General features: G+C 40.5%; 1 pseudogene; it reads left to right on the top strand.

The window, feature by feature from the left end:
- Positions 1-18793, top strand: part of LOC110544229 (uridine 5'-monophosphate synthase-like) — a 99512-nt pseudogene extending 80719 nt beyond the window's left edge.
- Positions 18794-19113: the final 320 nt, after the last annotated feature.

Here is a 19113-nt window from a genome sequence, read left to right as displayed (position 1 = left end):
ACACTGAGGGTGTTGAATAGATGAGAAATTGGCTTCAGAGAAAGCTCCCATCACGTTTGCTATCTCCAAATGAGTATGCCAGCAACAAGGACAGGTAAAAATGTTCTTTTTTATGTTACTATTGAGTTTAACAAAGTCAGTGCATAGGCTAATACCATCAACTTAATTATTGGACAAGAGATCCTTTAAGTAATGAGACTTGTATGTTGCGTGAAACCTTTGGCTAAGTGACCAAGAAAGGTCTCATGTGTCACTCACCAGCCAACTATTGCCTTAGTGCATTGCATTCACAACGATTCCATAAAATAAGACTGCCTCAACTAGAGCTTTTACTACAAAGAGGCTTAGGCTTAGGCAAGATTCATATCAACTAAGCTCTATGACACAGAGAAAGAAAATAGCAGCTGAGCATTCTGGAATATTCTAAAACACAGTCAACATTACTCAGTACAGTTTTAGTCCTGCTCCAAGAGCTCTGTACACCCATCACAGAGATCAAGAACAAGCAGTAATGATGCACCTAGCCCTGAAAGTTCTGATGGATTCTGTGTGGTGTAATCCTTTCATGAAATGCTGTGTCATGTTCCTCAGGAACCCCTACCATTCTTCAGTTAAAAATAGTGGAAACAAAGGAATCACTGTTGTATACTTGTCTTTTGCCATTTTCTGTCACTTTATCTGTGAATCAGTCATATTTAATAAATTACTTTTTTTTACTTTTATTAATTACATTTTATTCACTTTGTATCCCCCATAAGCCCCTCCCTCTTCCCTTCCTAGTCTCACCTTCCCTCCCCCTTCTTCATGCATGCCCCTCCCCAAGTCCACTGATAGGGGAGATCCCCCTCTCCTTCCTTCTGATCTTAGTCTATCAGATCTCATCAGGAGTGTCTGCATTGTCATCTTCTGTGGCCTGGTAAGGCTGCTCCCCCCTCAGGTGATTAAAGAGCAGGCCAATCAGATGATGTCAGAGGCAGTCCCTCTTCCCATTACTAACTATATAACCCACTTGGACACTAAACTGCCATGGGCTACATCTGTGCAGGGGTTCTAGGTTATCTCCATGCCTGGTACTTGGTTGGAGTATGAGTCTCTGGGAAGACCCCTGTGTTCAAATTTTCTGGTTGTGTTGCTCTCCTTGTGGAGTTCCTGTCCTCTCCAGATCTTACTATTTCCCACTTCTTTCATAAGGTTCCATGCACTCTGCCCAACAGTTGGCCATAAGTCTCAGCATCTGCTTTGATAGTCTGCAGGGCAAAGCCTTTCAGAGGCCCTCTGTGGCAGGTTCCTAACTTGTTTCCTGTTTTCTTCTTCTTCTGATGTCCATCCTCTTTGCCTTTTGGGATGGGGATTGAGCATTTTAGCCAGAGTACTCCCTCTTGATTAGTTTCTTTACATGTACAGATTTTAGTAGATTTATCCTATATTATATGTATATATGAGTGAGTATGTACTGTGTGTGTCTTTCTGCTTCTGGGACAGCTCACTCAGGATGATCCTTTCCAGTTCCCACCATTTACCTGCAAATTTCATGATTTCCTTGTTTTTCATTGCTGAGTAATATTCCATTGTGTAGAAGTACCACAATTTTTGCATCCATTCTTCAGTTGAGGGGCATCTGGGTTGTTTCCAGGTTCTGGCTATTACAAATAAAGCTGCTACAAACATGGTTGAACAAATGTCCTTATTGTGTACTTGAGCCTCTTTTGGATATATGCCTACGCGTGGTATGGCTAGATCTTGAGGATACTCCATATACTCTTTGATCATTGAGGTTTTTGATGTAGAAAATCCAACTTCCTTTTTTTTAAACCTAGATGAATACATATATTTGAATGGAAAATGTTTACTCTTGGAGCTGGAGAAATGACTCAGCATTTAACAGCTTTTCACTTACAGCTCTTGCATGGAGTCTAGATTTGTTTCCTACAATCCACATAACCTCTTGAAACCACTTATGACTCCAGTATCAATGGATCTGAGCTCCATAGACCCTTGCACACTTGTGCTACACATAAACTCATGCAGAAAAAATGTATACACAAAATAAATCAAAATAAGTCTCAACATTATATAAAATGTTTACCCTTTTTCCTGTTCTCCCATAGCCCACTGTTTTAAGTTTTTGATTAATAGTTTTTCTAAGTCTTTAAGATTTTCTATTATGTAGTCAATAAATGTTACTAGACTAGAAATGAAGTCATTTAAGTTACATTGAGCTAGAATTCACTATTATGTTTTGGTTATTAGGTCACCATTAAAATTCAAGCCTTTCTTTGAACTATTATGGAACCAAAGTCCAAGTAGTTAAAATGGAATATGGAGACATTTTCTCACATGGCTCTTGAAATAAATTATTTCATTTGCTAATGTAGTAATCCAGGAGTGATGCTGGGAATGCCAGCACCACATTAGTTGAGAGAAATTATTTGTTCTATCTAAGAGCTCAGAATCTATAAAAGGAAATAGCTACTTAAGTAAGCTACTTAAATAAAAGATGGTATGGAGAATGTGGATTGTGTCAAAGGACAAAAGGGCAATTATTTGTGTGTGTATGTGTGTGTAGTTCCATAGTGATCTATGATAAGCGGGTCCTGTTCATTTTGAGAAATATTAGGAATTAATGATGGTCTCAAATTTCAATTTAAACATTTAATTAAGGAACTAGCATGCTGTTAACCACTCTAGGAATTTATTGGAGTAAGTTTACATGTATGTAAGTTGTCTGTGTGTGTGCACTAATGCACCCATATGCAGATACTAAACACAAACAAGGAGGAATCTTGAGCAGTAAGAAGAAATAGAAATGCTGAACATAGGGACAGGGGACTCAGTTCCAGGGGAAGCTTCTGCACAGATGTAAAGTCTAGAAAGAGAGTTAGGAAATCAAATCTGTAGAGATAGTATCATAGAAAAGGCTATGGCATTCCAGAAATAGCCTACTAATGTTGGAAGGACATTACAAAGAATAAAATCAGAACTAAGGAAAGAGCCCTCACCTCTTAATTCCTTTTCACACTAAATGTTCTCTAGGATAATGGCAATATTGACTAGACAGTGACTGATGATGCAAGATTTCATTGTCTAGAAGAATAACATTCTGGCATAGAACATGGGAAATGGAAATGGATGCCAGGCAACTATGAATCTGTTTCTTGGCACCTGTTGGGCTGAGAATCCAAAAAGAAGATATTTGAGAAACTGGATAGTTTAAAAGGCCACTGACGTTAAAGCATTTCTATAAAGGAGGCATCATTTCTGCTCCAAGTCCGTGCAGCATGGGGAAACTCAAGTGTGACAGAAGAAATTTGCATGTAACACCGCTATGATAGCATGGTGGTGCACATGCCTGGAATCCCCACATTCAAGACTGGGGAAGAGAAATGCAAGTTTGAGGCTACACTGGGCTACAAGAAAGAACCTTTCTAAACAAAAGTTTTATCAGAAGTAACCTTTGGCTTTTTTCGATACTGAATGGACACTTTGTGTTTGGAAATTCTGTAGTCCTCAGGCAGCAGGTGTAAGTTAGGCGGGGCCTAGCATGTTTCCTTTCAAAAGTAGCGTGTTTCCCTGTGAACTTTCAAAAGTAACAGGTGCTTAGAGAGGATAGCCCTGTGAACCAAGAAGCTTTATGTGGCTTGAGCAAATTATGTCATCTCTGAGTCTCAGTTTATTCATTTATAAAATAAAGAGAACATCAAATTTGGAAATTATTGCAAAGAATGTTTGTGTAAAAACCTGACAATGTAGTTGCGGAGTATGTCTTTCATTTATAATGACCATGCAAATAATAATTATACCATTACAATTATATTCCTTTTTAGCTCTGAAGTTTTTGAATATCCTTTGTTACTTAGTTCAGTCAATTCCACAGTTATAATCCACAAAATAGGTTAAAACCTCAATTTTTTATCTTTTTAATATGTACTCAAATAAATTATGTTTTAGAGAAATATATCTTATTGATATTTTAAAATCTTTGCTTTTAATGTGGTACTTAAGTTTAATATTCATTATAAATATCTAAGAAAGGCTATTTTAGTTGCTTTGCTGACTAATTGTACAAATCAGTCAAATTTTATTTTTAAGTAATATATAAAAATATGCAATTTATACATATAGATGAAATAATGTCCAAAGCAGGTTAAACATTGACTCTCAAACACCTGTCATTTCTTTATGGTGCAAAGTTCTACCTTTTCAAAGTGTGCAGTGTATCTGTTTTTACCCTTACGGTGATACTCTTTAGTGTTAACTTGATTGGACTTACAGTCACCATACAAGCACACCCATGGGGTGGGTGAAATTGTATCTCCATAAAGGCATGACTGAGGGCACACAACTCACACTGAATGTAAGCAGCAGCTTCCCATGGTCAGGTGTCCTGGACTGAATATGATGGAAAGAGTGAGCTGAGAGCTGAGCACTGGGATTGGTCTTTCAGACTTCTGACTGTGGCTTCCTCGCACTCCTGCGACTATACTTGCTCTGTCACAGTGGAACGTGTGTTGCCTTAAACTGTAAGCCAAACGGAACACTTCTATCCATATATTGCCCTTATGAGGTCTTTTGTGAGAGCGTGAGGAGAGTCGCCGATGTAACTGGCTACATGCCAGTGCGTTAGAACATGCTCCTGTCAGCAGTTCCGCACCTGCCTCCCCATGTTTCCTTAGCACCTGACAGCTAACATTCTGCTCTCAGCCACGAGGAGATGAACTGCTTTATACTCCTCCTGTGGATGCGTTCACTCAGGCTTTGAATTCCTCTCTCACAACATGGTTGCTACAAATGAGAGAACATCATATTTTTATGGCTAAATAATATTCCATTGTACGTATGCCACGCCTTCTTTATCCATTCATCAGATGATGGACATTCAAGTTCTTTCCATTTGTCAATGATTATAAATAGTGCTTCAGTGAATGCTGAGTACAGATGTCTCTTTGATATCCTGATTCATACTCTTTGGATATATACCCAGCAGTGAGATTTACTGGATCATATGGCAAGTCTATTTTTAATTTCTGAGGAACGTCCATGCTGTGCTCTGTAATGGCTCTGCTAATTTACATCCCCACTAGCTATGTGCAAGAGTTTCTCTTCTCTTACGCTCACCAACACTTGTCATCATTAGCCTTTGATAACAGCGACACACATTAGGGTTGTAGACCGCATTTCTCTGAAATTCAGTTATGCTGAATACTTGTTTATAACTTTGGACATAGTATGTTTTCTTTTGATAAATACCAATTTTGATTTATTAGCCTTTTTTTCCGTTAGTTTGTAGTTGGATTTTTTGTTGTTATTGAATCTTTTTAGTTCCTTATATTTCATAGTATCTGTCCCTTGTATGACATTTATTTGTAGGTATTTCATGCTGTTCTGTTGATTATTTCCTTTGTTTTATAGATTCTTTGGGCTTTCCTATAACCCTTTGTTATTTCTGCTTTTGTTTCCTTTGTTTTCAGAGATATTTTTTTAAAATGTTATTCATTCCAAAATTCCTATGTATTCTCTCAGTGTTTTGCTTTTTTAATGCTGGTTTCATAGTTTCTAGTTTATATGTGGTCTATTTTGAGTTTGTAATTGGTGAAAACAGGTATAGTTTTATTCTTCCTTATATGAATGTGCAATTGTTCCAGCATCACTAATTGAAAAAGTTATCCCTTCTCCAGTGTGTATACCCATCTCTTGTGCTAAAAATTAGTTGACTGTGCCCTTGGGATCATGTCAAAGTTTATATTCCTTCAGACCATTACCCAGAAGCAAGTATGGTGATTGAAAAGGACATTCTTTTTTCTTTTTTAATCTCAGCTTATTTACTTTACATCCCAAGGGTGCCCCCCTCTTCTCTTCCCAGTCCCTATCCTTCTCCCTCCCCCTTTCCCTTTCTCCCCAGAAAAGGGGAGGCCCCTTCCTTCTGTATAAATCCTCCCCAGCACATGGAGTAACATCAGGACTGAGCATATCCTCATCCCCTGAGACCAGGCAAGGCAGCCCTATCTGTAGTCCCTACCTATATGCCTGGGGTGAAGTGATCCAAAAGCAGGAAATAGAGTCCATGTTAGAAACAGCCCACTCCCTCTACTCACCAGGTACCCATATGAAGACCAAGCTGCCCATTGGCCACATATGTACAGGGGTCCTAGGTCCAGACCGAGCATGCTCCTTAGTTGCTGTCTCAGTCCTTACAAGCCTCCATGGGTCTGGGTTAGTTGTCTCTTTTGGTCTTCTTGTGAGGTTTTTGTCCCCTCCAGGGCCTTCCATCTTTCCCCCAAAACTTCTACAGGGCCCCTGGAACTCTGCCCCAGGCTTGGCTGCAAGTTCCAGCATCATTCCTGATGATCTGGCTGACAGGAGCCTCCCAGGTGACAGTCAGGTTAGGCTCCTGTCTGCAGGCATAGCAGTGCATAATTAATAGTGTCAAGGGCTGGCTCTCTACTATGGGGTGGGTCTTAGACTGAGCCAGTCAATGGTTGGACACTCCCTCGATTGTGGTTCCCTCTTTATTCTGCACTGGTAGGCAGGGTAAGTTTTGGATAACAGGTCGTTTTGGATGTGTTGTTCCCCTCCCTCCACAAGTCCTGCCTGGCTTGGAGGTGATCACTTCAGTCTTCATGTCTCCCCCTGTTTGGAGTCTCAGTTAGAGTCACACCCATCTCCTCCCAGGAGGATACCCTGATACAGGCCTCCAGATTGACAAAGAGATGCTCTCTACCTCAGTTTCCCTTTTTGTTCCCAGTCCTCTCACCTCCCACCTCCATTCTCCCCATATCCATCCCTATCCTTGCTTCCTTCCCCATTCCATCTCCTGCCCAGTTTCTCTTCTCTTCATCTACTTGAAAAAGACGTTCTTATACTGAGATAGGGCTTTCAACTTAGTTGAAAAGAAACTTGCAAAGTAATTTAGATTTGGTTTCAACTATAACCCTATTTAAGTCTACAAAACTTCTTTTATTAGTTATTAGAAATGATAATGTTGATTCCAGGATTACACTTGTTGTACAATTCGTTGTTAGAGCTAATTTTTGGTAAGGTATACATGTCTAGGTGTTGGCCTTCCTGCGCAGATGGGAAGGTCCTGGGACTCAGGAGCCCAGGAACCATACTGCTCTGAGATGGGAAGGTATCCCAGTGGAAGAGCCTCCTCAGATGCCGAGGCCCAGGAACCGCACAGCCCTGAGGTGGGACAGTGTCCCAATGGAAAGGCATCCTGGGACATGGGAGCCCAGGAACCACATAACTCTGAGGCCTCCTAAGCAGGGTTGTTGCAGTTCCCCAAGGAGGGTTTACCCAAACCCAGGTGAGTCAAAGAGCTCAGGAGCCTCAGCCCCGCTCCTACTTCACTTCTCTTCTGTGCTTCTTGGCTTCTTTCTATGACAGAGTCACAGCAGACAGCAAATCTCATAGAGGAGATTTATTGGAGGGATGAATCCAGGAGAGGAGAGATGAATCCCGGAGTGGCTGCCTCTGCTCCCAGGAAAAGGCAACAGAGAATTGTGCAGACGCAGCCTTTATATAGGACTTTTTAAGAGACAAATATTTCCAGAGTGAGGACTGGTGGGATTTCAAGTCCTGAGCTGAGGGGGGAGCTAAGGGATTGGTGGCTTTTTGTTCAGATTTTCTCCTAAAAGCATAATCTGGGAAGGGACCTAATGAGGGGCTGGAGATGGCCTTTTTGCCATTTACAGAGGCTACCACCGCCATTATGGCAGAGAGGTGTAGGGGAGGAGCCTATCAACTCATGCCGCAGTGGCTTTACACAGACCTGAACCCTAAGCTAAACAAAACAACTTGCCAAACTAAGCCATGAACTTATACTAAGCGGTCAGATTCTTGGTTCCTGGATGGCAGGGCCAGACCACGTAAAGCTCCCTGCCTCGGAGCAATGGCTGGTTTTTACACTGTTACCGCAAAGATGGCACCGATGGCCTCACAGACTAGCACCAGTCAGACAGGCCTCCCTGAGTTCCATGTCAGCAGCAGTGATAACTGAGGCCTCGGGTGCTGCTGCTTTCTCTGTGGCTTCATCTTCTCAGTTTCTCTAGGCATCTGATCTCTTGTTCCAGGGCTGTAGAGATTTAGCCTCAGCGACTCTGGAGTCCGGAGGTGGAGCACAGCCTGAAGATCTGAGCACCCCCTTCAGGGTTCCGCTGAGGGTGGCACCCAGGGGAGCTGAAGAGCTGAAGAGGGGGCACCCAGAGAAAGCTGTAGGGTGGGGCCCAGAGACAAAACCCGAATTCGACCGTACACGTCTTGGGTGCATTGGTTCTTATTGCCCCCTTTCTAGCTCTGTATTTTGCTCTCTCTCTCTTTCTCTTTGTCTGGCTAATGCCTCATTTAATTATCTGTTTAATTAAGCTGTGTGTGGTACCTCCCTATAGGCCTGAACAGGAGAACTGTGGGTCGAAGGGCAGCCTTGGCCACAGCCGTGTGTCCTTTCTAAAAACCTGGAAAAGACAAGAAAAAGAACCAGTGTCCTTGGTCTAGGGAGATCCACCCCCAGCACGTTCATAGAATTCACTACTTTCCGGTTTGCAGTTTCAGTCATTCTTGGCTTTTTGTTTGTTTGTTTTTTGTTTTTTTTTATTCCTAAAGATTCATTGTTAGTTTTTTTTTTCTTATTTGAGTCTCTTTCTCTCTCTCTCTCTCTCTCTCTCTCTCTCTCTCTCTCTCTCTCTCTCTCGTGTGTGTGTGTGTGTGTGTGTGTGTGTGTGTGTGTGTGCGCATGCGCACATAGGCATATGAAGGCCAGAGATTGACAATGGATGTCTTCCTCAGTTGCCTTTCCCAACAGTTTTTGAGACAGGGCCTTGCACTGAACCAGGGGCTTGGTAAGATTTAGGGACCTGCTCCTCCCTAGCACTTGAATTACAGGCATGTGTGGCTGTGCCCAGCGTTTAGTGGAGGCGATAGAGCACACTCAGGCCCCCACGCTTACGCAGCAAGCCCCGCCAGAGCCGCGCACCCTCTAGCATGTTCAGCATGATAGCATGATTTTTAACACTCTCTTCTCGGGGTGCGGCTTTTACTCTCCTCCACGGGTTTTGTTATTTTCGCCACCACCTCTGGCTCTCACACTCTTTCTGCCTCCTCTCTGCAATAATCCCAGAGTCTTTGAGAGAGGAGCTGGCGTGCGGTATTCGTGTTATAGTTAAGGCTGCACATTCCGCAGTCTTGCGTTCTCTGCACCTCAGCCAGCTGAGGATCTCTGTTGGTCATCTGCTACAAACAGAGAGAGCTCAATTCCTTAATCTATGAGCACAATCAACTGTCATTAGGAGTTGGCTTACTATTATATCCACTTAGTAGGATAATAGTAGTAGATTCTGCGGTAGAATCTATAATCTGTCTAGCCATATACTTATATATTTTTATTAATCTATCACTTAAGATTTGTGATTTCTCATTATCATGAGAATAAAAAACATTTTGATTATAACAAGCAATTTTTAAATGATAACAATTTAAAATAATCCTAAAGACAAGAACAAAAGCAAACAAAAGTTTAAGAGAAAATGTACTAAGAAAATTTGACGCTCATGTTCCATCCAGCTTTGCATTTTGAGTGTTCGAAGTTGCTGATAGTTTTCTTCAATTTTTTCTTTTTGCTTTTGTCTTTTTTCCAACTTGTGTTTTCAGAGTACCCATTTTCATGCTCACTAATTATTCTGTTTGATTTTTCTCACCAGTAATGCTTCCTGCTGATATTTCAATATCCGCGCGTTTATTTTTAACTCAGGAATTTGCTTGATATTTTTTCAAATGACATCTGTCTCTTTGTTAAAATTTTCTTACAATACTGAAGCATTTCTCTTTGTTTTCTTAAGGTCATTGAATTTATTTAAGATGGTGTTTTTCAATTTAATCTGAGTTCTCCTGGACTGAACATTGCCTGGCATGATCCTGGTGCCTTGGCATGTTGAGTTATAGGTTCCTGGAAGCTGTTGCCACATGAAATCATTGGCCATTGGGAGATTCGGTATTAAATCCAGGCCTTTGGACTGTTTCTCTTTGTCTTTCTGGAAACTGTAATCAGGCTCCTAACCTTCTCAGAGCCCATATTATTTCATCACTGAAAGACACCAAGGCACAAAGTTGCCAAGAGATATTTTTGTGTTATTGTTACTATTTCAATGGTAGAGGGCCATCCAAGCCTAGACTTGTCCTAAATATGCTATTTGTGTGTTGTTCATAAGAAATGGAAAGAGTGAAATAAAGTGTCTGTCCCTACAAGTCTCTTTTGGAGCCAGTAAAGGCTGAGATGACTAGTTTGTAGTTATCTGTGTATGGTAAGGAGGCACGGAGAGAAACTTCTGGGCTCTAGACAGTCTCTGTGGATAGAATAATCCCAGAAGCCTATGTCAGACCCATGACTGCTGAGATGCCAATCAGAGTCCTACCCTGGAGCCCACGGACAGTCAAAAGCAGCACAACCCTTGGCGAGAAACAAAACCTTCACTTGTAGAAGCTATGTATTGTTGTGGTCTCAGGGCCCACAGCTGCCTAACCAGTTATAGGTGACTCAATCTGGAATGTAAGTCTGATGAAATGGGGCCATTCCAGACGCTTTATTCCCATATAGGTCTGGGATCTGTATCTTTATGATCTTCCCAGTATCAGGTTTCATTAGTCAAGTTCTAGATAAAAGTCTTAGGGCTATAGTCATATTTGACCCCAGTCAATAGGATCTTGTTGTCCTGCTATGCTCTTTAAATTTGGAGCAGTGTTTGTGAAGGAAGACCCTTGGCTATGCAGGTTGGCCATAATGTAGTTTTCTCCTGAGTTTCACAGTAATGAGCCCCTACACAGTTTCATCAATGCCCATGACTGTAGATGTCAGGGATAGTGGCTGAAATGGGAGTATGTTCCAATGGGCAAAGGTCTCTGTCTAATGCTGAGACATTTCTGGTGCTCTGTCTGCAAACACTGTACTGTCCATACTTGTGTGACTTGAGACTGAGGGGACGAGCAGTGAGACAGACCTACAGTCCAAGGCCAATGCTGGGCCTTCATAGCTTCAGCAAGAGGGCGTATGTGTCACAGACTCAAAGTTTGAAGAGGAGGCAAGCTAAAACTTAAGGCAGCCCTACCAGAACACAGATTCCTTCCTGAAGTCAGCCTCGTCCAAATGATGCATCTGAAACCACACTCCATGTACAGGGATGTTAGTTTCCACGAGGTACCAGTTTCAAGGCAGAAGGCCTGACTGAGCTCTCTATAAAGGTGTGCTCTGCTGACACTGGGGGAGAGGTAGGAGATAGCACATTAATTCCGTGTCTGTTCCAGGTGCTCAGTCTGTGGGTACTAGGATGGTAGAGTTGTGGGGCTTTGTCCTATACTTGGCTTTCCTGTAGTTCTTAGCTTTATGCCTTGATTTATTTCTCTTTCTCTGCAAGTGAGTGATGTCTCTCCCAATACTGGGACATGTAAAGGTAGGGAAGAAATGACTTTTTTGTATGCATTTTTCAAAGGCACCTTTTTTTTTCTATTTTCAGTTTTTTAAATTAATTAGTTTATTTACTTTGTAGCCCACCTGTATCTCCCTCCTTCTTCCCCTCCCAATCCCACTCTCCCTCCCTCTCTCCACCCATGCCTCTCCCCCAGTCCACTGATAGGGGAGCTCCTCCTCCCCTTCTATCTGACCCCAGCCTATCAGGTCTCATCAGGACTGGCTGCCTTGTCTTCCTCTGTGACCTAGCAGGGCTGCACAACCCTGAGGAGGAGGTGATCAAAGAGCCAGCCACTGAGTTCATGTCAGAGACAGTCCCTGTTCCCCTTACTAGGGAACCCACTGGACAGTGAACAGCCGTGGGCTACATCTTTTAATTGTACTATTAGAAACAAACACTGTGTATTTGCCAGGCTTCCTTAGCTCCTCTGGAAGTAGTCTTGTGTGTGAGTGATCAGCTTTGTTTGCCCTTGGAAAACAATTGTGAGGACCTTAGGCACTATCTGGCTCAGCCTCTATAAACACATCTAGCTGAGAAATGTTATATTTTCAGCATCCATCACTCCCTTTATCAAGTTTCTCATGTAAGGGATCTGGGTTTAATTTGGCTGTGGCTACTGAGGTGAGCTCCTGGGGGCCACAGATTCTTTGTTACTAATGAATTCTTACCGATGATGTTCAACTCACAGCAACCAAGCAAAAAAGAATTATAGATTTCTCTATTTCCATAATAAAAAGAACCAAGCAAGGTTGTTCATTTACTAGCATATGTAACTACCAATTAAAAAAAAATCTTAAAATTGAGAAGACACAGCTTTTTTGAAATACCCAGATAACACTCAACAAATCACTTATTTCCTTGAAAAAAATAGATACCAATATAAAGGTAGATATTTTAAACCTCTAATTATATTCTTTCAAAATAATGGTAGATGGTAATGCTGGAAATATTAATCTTTCATTTCCAATCACTGAGAAAATTAAAATTGGTAAAATGATCATAAAGCTATAGGATTCTCGGGGACCATCAAATTAAATTTCACATAGAGTCTGAGTCAGAGAGAAGAAATGTACTCATGATACATGCAAGATTATTGCTCAGAAATTTAACAAAAGAACTCTTACCTTAAAAACTTTTATGAAAAATACAGACTTTACTTAATTAAAACTAAAGTCAGTGGTGCTTTTGAGGTTACATGTCTTTTGTATGACTTCTCCACTAGTCTGTTTCACGGAACTAAAAAGGAAAATCCTATTTAAAACATAAAGCATAGGAAATAACTGAGTCCATAAGCAATATTTCGCCCCTATAGTTTGCAAATGCTGACCTCCTATTGCTGGCCTCAAATTGGTCTGTTTGCTTCTAGGATGCAGATGGCTTTGTGCTACTCAGCCATACTGGTAGCATTAAGCTCATTGTTAAGTGTCCACTGTTGTGAATAAGCATCCCTTCGGATAGATGTTTTTGTCTTTCAATGATTTTTAAATCCAGGTAGATAAACATATTGTTAGGGTTGATTCAGGTCTCAAATTCATTTCTGGCCATCCTGGCCACGGGAATGATCAGAACAAATGCATACTGCTGCCTACAGTGAAGCAGCTTGGGAGGTTGAATTGTAATGCCATTGGTGTGACTCATATCACTTAAAAGCCACACTCACATAAGATATGCCAGACTTTTGTATTACATCATGGGCCAAAATAATTATCAAAAAGTTGAAAATTATGTAAAGCCATTTCATATCGACAGGGCAATGAAGGAAAGATAAAGCTGTTTCCCGGTTACTCATAATTATTTTTAACAATTTGTTTTGAAATAATTTAAAACTCAAAGGGAAACTGTAGAAACAGTATAGAAATTTTGTTCAGTGTGGATACAGCTTTGCTAATATTAATTTCTTTAATAACTTGGTGACCCAAAATGCTCAGGGTGACTTTTTAATACCTGACACTTAATTCAGGTTAAAATTTCAAAGAAATAATTTCAAAAGATTTTGCCAAAAAGCCAACCTCAGGTGAGCAGCCCACTAACCAATTTCCCGAGAGCCGGGGCTGCACCCGTGGGCCATCATGAATGGCTCGTCACTTTTGAAATTTTAAATTCCTCTTCCTTTGCCCAGTCCAGGGTCTTGTTTAGACCACCCTAACTCTGTTGTGGTGTGAGGTCTTCTTGAGTCTCCTCCTCTACGTCTGATCCTCACCATTGCTTTGTGATTTTGTGACCTTGACAATCTCCAGAGCGCTGCTCTGTCCTTGTAGACTGATTTCCACATGGAGTTTTTGAATACTTACACCAAGCTACTTCCTCCTTTGACAGGGAGCTTTCAGAAGTGACATCTTCAGAAGTGACGTGCCCTTCCCAGCTGAATCACTGGGAAATGTATGATGTTGGTAAATCAGTCATGATGACGGTAAAGTAGTATGTGCTGAATTTTCACCACTTCCCTTATTTTTTTACCCTTATAATATTATAATAATTTTAGAGAGTTTTAAAGAGCCTTTAAATACATTTTTTTTTCATTTAAAACATTTGCCCTTTAGTTTGAGGATTCACTAGTGGCTCTCGATGAAAACAATCATTGTCATTTAAAGTGACTTTTCCATGTTGTGTATTTTTCCATCTTCTTGGTTGCTTATATAAGTATGAGCTCACAGACGGTCACTCAGTGGGCAAGAATGCAATATTGCTACTTAATTATTCTGTATCACTTTGACCCAGCTCATACCATGAAGAACTGTTTCACATTAACTTGTACCACTTCAACATGCTGCATCTTATATGAGCATTTTCATATTTGTGACATGACAAGATTCTCTAGACTAATCTTTCAAAATTCTCTGTGCATGTGTGGCATGCCTGCGCGTGTATGTGTGTTTCCGTGTGTGTGAGCAAGTGTGTGTCTGTACTTGGCTTTTGGGAGGCCTCAGGTTGACATTGAGTGTGTTCCTCTGTCTTTCTCCACCACATATGTTGAGAGCTGGGCCTTTCAACAAGCCAGGACTTGTGGGGATTCTTTGTTTGACCTTGTCTCTGGTGAGTTGATGTTTCAGGTTGGTGCTGGGAATCAAACCTCTTGTCCTCACAGGAGTGAGTGGCAGCCGCTCCACCTGCCGAAGCATATCACCAGCCCCTAAGCTCATTTTATTGTTCTCTGTTCCAGATCCCTGGGGATCATTTCGCAAAGAAGACATGGTTTATTATATTGAAAAATAGGTTTCAGGAAGAAAGATTTAGGCTCTAAGCATGTTCACTGTTTCAAGCATTTTATGCTGGTGTCTTCAGTGGTCACAACTAGAAAAAATGTCTGTGTATAATAACATGAATATACATTCATACATTTTTATTTCTCTATTATCTGTGTATGTATGCATTGTGTGTGCATGTGTAAAACATACTGGAGGTTTTGTTTTGTTTTTGGCACAGGGTCAGACTGTAGCACAGTCTGTCCTTGAATCAGATCTTCCTGCTTCCGACTCTCGAGTGCTGGGATTGTAGTTGTGAGCCACCACCTCCGATTTATAAAACACGTTTTGAAAGTGAGCAGATGCAAATATCTCTAATTCCAGGCTGACAGCCTGTGGCTCAGGCTAGCCTACCCTTCTTATTTTTAACTTTTTTTTCTTTTATTTTTTTATTCAGTTTATTTACTTTACATACATGGGTGCCCCTTCCCTCCTCTCCTTCCAGTCTCCTCTTCCTCTTATCCGCCTTCACCTCTCCCTTTAGCACCAGAAAAGGGGAGCTTAATTTTGTACACTATTGTAGTTTTTTTGTGAACTGGGTGGACTCAATGAGGGTTTTTTTTTTAAGTTTTTTCACCTTTATTAATTACACTTTATTCACTTTAACTTTTTACCCATACAGAGAGGTCTTGCTCTCATTATTCACGTATTTGATTAACCTTAGCATACACAAAATGCTGCAGATTAGCTCACACATTCCCCTGTAAAAATCAGTGCTACTCACTGACTGGAGCATGAAATTTGTGTAGACTTTTTCAAGCTTTGCTGGTAAAGAATACCTTCCCTCTTTACCCTCTCAATAATTAGCCAAAGTGCTGTTTTGCAAAGGTTTTTTTCCTGTTTCCCTGAGATTTTGTTATTAATTTACAATAGAGTTGTATCTTTTATGTAGTTTTTCCTTTATTTTGGGTTTTCTCCAATCCTGGTTGAATTTGAAATTTTTACATACTGTTTTTAGTGCAATACATAGGAGTACATGGTTGGAGAATGTACTAGCCATGTATTTGCCCCTACAGCCATGTTAGCATAACCTTACTACTCTCCAAATACCTTCATATACCAGTTTCTTGTTCCTATAATTTTCTCATCTGCCCATCGTATAAATTAACTACATTATCTGGGCTTTAGGATACAGCTTATATCACCTAGAAAAATACACTTAAAATTCATAGATCTTGTATAAATCAGTGTTTTGTTAACTTTGTATGGTCAAGTAGTTGTCTGTTGCCTGAATGTATCAAGAACTGACTGCTCATCTATCATAAAAGTGCATTTGTGCTGCTTCTTGGATTTGGAAATTATGAATAAGACTACTATAGAGATAAATTATATATAACTCTGTCAGCACGCTTCCCTGTGTTTTGAAGGATGAAATGCCCAGCACTGGCATCCTGGCATCCTGCACTTGTAGCAAATGTGCGTTCAGCATTGTAGGAAACCTTGGAGCAGTGTGGTAAGAGGTCAAGTCTCTGTCTGTTTTCAGCAGCAGTGCAGGAGAGTAACCGCTGCCCAACAATTAGCAACCTCATCCTCCTCACCATCGACAGATACGTGGAGATTAGAGATATCCCTAATAGAATTCAAGGTATACTTGATCCCAAATAGTATCAGGACTGGAGAGTGGATTCATGACCAACACGTTCCTAATGCAGTGATTTTCCACTGCACCTTATCTTTTAAAAACAAAGACAAAAAAATAGTTTACATTAATTAACATACATACGACCAGTATCGGAAATGTCCCAACAAATATTTATTTGTACTAACTGAATCAATCATTGTGAACAGTTCCTGAAAAATAGGTGTTTAAATTGTCTTCCACTCAGGAACACAAGCATTTGCCATTTCTCTTTGGGGCACACCCCATGAGCGAGATAAAATAGCCTCACTTTATATGTGACGAATCAAAATGTCCAGACTTTTTTTCTTCTTCTTCTTTAAATAGGTGACTCACGTTGCTTCTGAAGAATTAGTAGCTCATAAAATGCACACTTCCAAAATATTAATAGAAGGGTGTGTGGGTGTGGCATGTCACAGGGAGGCGCCGTCAGTGGGGGTAACCAGAGAATTGTGTGCACATGCACCCCAGCTCCATCTGCAGAGACTTCAGACAAAACTGGAAGGCATTCAGATGGCTTGGCCAGCCTCCCCCACCCCTTCTTTAAAATTCCTTTTTCTGGGATACTCTGGCCAAAGACTAACAAGCAGTGAAATGGCAAAAGGCAGGCAGCCGGTAAGGAATGGAGGAGCAAATGGCTGGGGTAAAACACAAACTGCGATTAGGCTGTGAATAATCAGGGCCTGGATCGGAGTTTGTTATGCATATTCCATGGTCATAATTTGGTATTTTCAAGAGAGAGGAAAAAAAAAAAAAAAGGAAGAAGAATCCCATTTAAAACAAAAACAAGAAAAAAGTAAAAGACAAAACCACGAGTGCCTACCTTTCTAATTCCAGGTATCAGCCGCACACCTTTTAGGAGACTTCCTGCTCAGGTCTGCTGAGCTGCACCAAGTACATCTAAGGAAAACAGGGTGGCACGCCGCACCGCCTTAATGGCGCACGGATTCTTTCATTGTGTGGTTGGTTCACATACATCAACATTTTAAATTTTGGACATTCTAAAATACATTTGGCAAACGGCTGAGGAGAAAACCGTCTGTGAGCTGAGGAAACTAAACCTGGTGGCGTCTGAACCAGTGCAGGCGTCCATTTGTGCTCTCCGTGTGTGCACGTCTTGGGGCTTTGTGTGACCTTTTCAGAAATACATAAGCAGCTTTGAACACCATCAAAAGGCGATCAGGAGCAATTTTCTTAATGGCGTGTTCATGTGGGGGAGATGCTATTATGTAGAACCCCTTCTAAACCTCTGGAACAATGTGAAAAAGTTCTTTAAGGAAAAAAAATAGACATTTCCAAGTAACTTATTAAAAACACAGCTCACAAAGGGTTTTAATTTCATTACTCAAGTTCTAGAGTGTAAAATTAGAGCCAAGTGTGGCTGTTAATTATATATAGATTGACTCGGTATTGTGTGTGCTATTTGGTCTCTTACTTTGGCTTGGAGGGCACAGACAGATAGAGACAGAAATAATTCACCTTCTTCTTGCTTTAACATGAGCAGTAGAAAACTTGTTTGACCCTTTACAATGGACTATTGAAAGCACATCATGATTGAAAGGGAGCGGAAATCATTAACTGAATGGGAGCTGTACCAATAATATGCAACTTTCTTTCTATAAGCTATTTTCTTAAGGTTTAAAACAACTACACATGATTTGTGGTTATTCTTTTTGTATTGGTGGAAACATAGCTTGGGCAGTGGAATGCAGCAAGTCAAATAGATGGGTAGGCAAGGCTGCAGTTAAAATGTCCTTCCTGTCACCCACACTGCTTCTGTGGAAATGCTATCTCTACCATATCTGTCCCATGCCAAAAACTATAGCACCAAAGGATGCTCAACTCAAAGCCCAGAGCAGGAAGTTGGGGCTAGTTTAGTTTTATACCTTGAAGAATCATGGCTCTTTCCCTACACCCACTCCTTTATCTAGATCATTTATACTGAGATATTTGGAAAGTGTATTCCATGCCACGAACCTTGCTATTTTATAGCTTGTGTGAAAAAAATTATAGATATTTTTTGTACAGTTTGGAAGAAAATATTTATACCCCTTAGACCCAGAAAATGTGGGTAGTTATTTTTAAGAATTGTCAAAAATTAAAGTACAAAGATATTCATTTTTGGTACTACTTATAATAGTGTGGAATTCTAAACCAAGCAAATGCTTAGCAGTTTAAAAAGTAAATAAATTATAAAACATACATATTTTGATGTAAAATATAATCATTAAAATGTTTCAAAGAATATTTACTACCAACAAGAGACTTCTAACTGTATATTTCAGAGGTTCTATATGTTGAATAAATAAATAAAATAATAAATTCAAAATTATGTACATCGGAAGATTTAACAATATCCAGTCAGCTAATGTGAAGACCTGCTGCTTTTTATTTTTGTGAAAGATCGTGTTTTTGAAGGTCAACATACATGCACAAATCCTGAGCACCTCATCGAATTCTTACGGCCTGAAGAATTTTAGTGAAGGGAAATGTTACACGACTGTAGCCTGATCAGCTGTAACAGCCCAGAAGTGTCCACGCCCTCCCCAGTCCAGCGTCCTGCCCCACATAAAACATTTGTGTGGCATTAACGTTGAAACGGTTCCTGTGGTATTCCAGATCGTGGCTGCGTTTGAATTCTATATAAATGGCCCATTCATTAGGTATTCTTTTTCTCTATATAATTTGTTTCACATTACATTTATGCTATCTCTCTACGTTACTACATCTAGGGACATTTTTATAATTAGCAAAGCTGCTTAGTGTCCTCCATTGGTGTATTACTTTCTATTATTGTCGG

The sequence above is a fragment of the Meriones unguiculatus genome, chromosome 12 (genome assembly GCF_030254825.1).
Source record: "Meriones unguiculatus strain TT.TT164.6M chromosome 12, Bangor_MerUng_6.1, whole genome shotgun sequence".
Lineage (NCBI taxonomy): Eukaryota > Metazoa > Chordata > Mammalia > Rodentia > Muridae > Meriones > Meriones unguiculatus.
The sequence above is the reverse complement of the archived record's forward strand: the minus strand, read 5'-3'. Positions and strand labels throughout refer to the sequence as shown.